General features: G+C 32.3%; 1 long non-coding RNA gene across 1 annotated transcript; it reads left to right on the top strand.

The window, feature by feature from the left end:
• The first annotated feature begins 854 nt into the window (after positions 1-854).
• Positions 855-1,625, top strand: LOC111400084. Its single transcript, XR_002703836.1, has 2 exons — positions 855-1,029; positions 1,333-1,625. It is a non-coding gene; the product is annotated as an uncharacterized LOC111400084 (long non-coding RNA).
• The last annotated feature ends 1,574 nt before the right edge of the window (positions 1,626-3,199 follow it).

A 3,199-nucleotide genomic window follows, 5' to 3' on the forward strand; every position in this document is an offset into this window, starting at 1 on the left:
AAACTCGTAATAAATGATGAATTATGGACTCAAGAAAAATTCAATTTGGATTCGTTAAACTTGAGTTATAGCCAATTAAGAAAACTACTTAGTTAATAATATTAGTTATTAATTCGAGCTAAATTACTATATCAATATTGGACTCCTTCGATAGATAATAATTAATTATATATATTAGGATTAAGAAAATGATATTTTGGATAAGTTGAATTAAGATGGAATCAATGGAAGAATCAAGGTATAAATGAAATTTCTAATTTATTTAGTATGCATACAGTTTACAATTCTCGGCCATTAGGATTAAAATATGTTAAGTATTGATAATTACAAAATTTAAAAATAATTGATTAAAACATAATCATAATAATTTTCTAGAAACTATTAAATTCCTTTTTAATGCTAATCTACTTTAATTAGGATAGAAACTATTGTTCTTAATCATGTAGGTTTCGGATTATGATAAAGTTTCCTAATAATTTTAGTATTAGAATAATTGGGACTCTAATAAATTAAACTAGCTAAGTCGTATAGATTGGCATGGAAATTTCTGTCATTTATTTTGATTTAATCAAAGGTAGGAGCTAAATTAGTTATTTGTTTAAGTTGTGAGTTGTATAATATATGCAATTAGGAGACCAATTTGCCTTACTTTTCCACGTGTTGACATGATATGCAGTCATTAGGTCTCCTCATTAAAATTGTATTGGATTTGAAACTTATCAAAACAAATAGTTATCCCCAAATCAGATAGAAGTCTAGTTGCCGAGGAGTGTATGGACAGAAATTTAGAATTCAAAACTTATCAAAATTCCACTTCCCACGTGATTACCCTACACCACGGTTTAGTATAAATATAGCACTAAACCTCAAGCATTTAGTCATTAATTCCTCATTCTTCTTCTACAAGTCTTTATTCTCTCCTCCTCTTTAAAAATATTTCTCCATATTATTAAGGCTTTTTAAGGCTTTGGAATTTCAATAAAGAATCACGTTTTCAGCAATTTTGTTTTCCACGTTCATCTTCAAAAGGTGAGATGCTCAGTGCTATTAGTGGTTTGTCCACATCTTTTCAAATACGTTGTTATGTATGGATTTAATTACTTCAGTTCAGAGCTCCTTTGGGAGAAATCATGATACAGTTTAAGGCACAATTTAGCCTTCACGTTATTTGCAGCGCTTGCTTGAATTATCATTTGTCATGGTGTGATAATTCTCATGTTATATTGGTAAGAGAATTTATGCATAATTTCACGTTTGATTTGAATGTGGAGTAGCAAGTATCTCATTGAGTATAATTCGTTATACTCATTCCTCTCTATTTACAATTTTCAGGTAGAAATTAGTATGCTGGACGGTGGTGGATGGATGCATATTGGACCAATGGATCTCCATCATGAAGTACTTTAACTTTTAGAAACACTAGAATATTTATTAACAGTTGATTATTATTATTTTTAAATTTAGACTCAATTGTGAGTCACGTCATAACTTTCAATTAGTCCGATTTTTATTATTTGTTAGAACTACTTTTATTAATGTTTGATAAAAGATATGATTCCAAATTGTTCCGCATATGTTATTTAATTTAATTTACCTTTTGTTAAGGTTGTTCAATTTTTACTGAATTCCTCGTTATATTAAAATGTATTTGCCTCAAGCACTTTATTAATCAATTCACGTTTGGTAATGTTCCGGGTTGCTGGAGAATTCGGGGCGTTACAGGAAGCCTAATTGAAATTTAAACAGTTCGACTGGGTAATGTCACGTGGCAAAGTTTAAACTAAAGTGAGCACCATAGTCGACAAGAAGCAAGGTCATTACCGATTGAACTTTACTATTCGTACACTAATTTTCGACATGTTGTTTGACTCTTGCATTGTTGTTAACTATTAATTGGATGGGAAAACGGTTTGAAATTTAAGCTGTCCAACAGGGTAATGTCACGTGGCAAAGTACAAACTACAGTGTACACCATAGTGTACATGTGACAAGGACCATACCGATTGAACTTTGCTATTTGTACATTAATTTTTGACAAGTTGTTTGACACTTGCATTGCTGTAAGTATCAGTTGGATGGGAAAACTATTTGAAATTTCAACTATCCGACAGGGTAATGTTACGTGACAAAGTGTAAAATAAAGTGTACACCATGGTGCACATGTAGCAAGGTTCTAACCGATTGAACTTTGCTATTTGTACACTCATGTTTGACACTTGCATTGTTGTCAAGTACCAATTGTTAGGGAAAACTGTTTGAAATTTAAACTGTCCAGTAGGATAATGACACGTTGCAAAGTGTAAACTAAAGTGTACACCATTGTGTACTTGTAGAAAGGTTCTTACTAATTTAACTTTATTTGTACACTGATCTTTGACATATTGTTTGACACTTGCATTGTTGTAAAGCATCAATTGGATGAGAAAACTGTTTGAAAATCAAACTGTCCAACAGGGTACTGTCACGTGGTAAAGTGTACACCGTGGGGTACAATTAGCAAAGTCCTTACCGATTGAACTCTGCTATTTGTTCCCTGATTTTCAACAGGTTGTTTGACACTAGCATTGTTGTCTAGCATCAATTTGATGTGAAAACTATTTGAAATTTAAGTTGTTCAACAGGGTAATGTCACATGGCAAAGTGTAAACTAAAGTGTACGCCAAAGTGTACATGAGGCAAGGTCCTTATCGATTGAACTTTATAATTTGTACACTGATTTTCGACATGTTGTTTGACACTTGTATTGTTGTCAGGTGTCAATTGGATGGGAAAACTGTTTGAAATTTAAACTGTCCAATAGAGTAATGTCACGTGGAAAAGTGTAAACTAAAGTGTACGCCATAGTGTACATGACGCAAGGTTCTTGCCAATTGAACTTTGCTATTTGTAAACTGATTTTTGTACACCATAGTTAATATATAGCAAGGTTCGTACCGATTAAACTTTGCTATTTGTACACTAATTTTGGACACGTTTTTTGACACTTGCATTGTTGTCAAGTGTCAATTGGATGGGAAAACTGTTTGAAATTTAAACTGTCCAACAGGGTAATGTCACGTGGCAATGAGTAAATTAAAGTGTACACCATAGTGTACATGTAGCAAGGTCCTTACCTATTGAACTTTGCTATTTGTACACTGATTTTTGAATCGTTCTTTGACACTTGCATTGTTGTCAAGTGTCAATTGGATAGGAAAAC

This window comes from Olea europaea, chromosome 9 (genome assembly GCF_002742605.1).
Source record: "Olea europaea var. sylvestris chromosome 9, O_europaea_v1, whole genome shotgun sequence".
Classification (NCBI taxonomy): Eukaryota; Viridiplantae; Streptophyta; class Magnoliopsida; order Lamiales; family Oleaceae; genus Olea; species Olea europaea.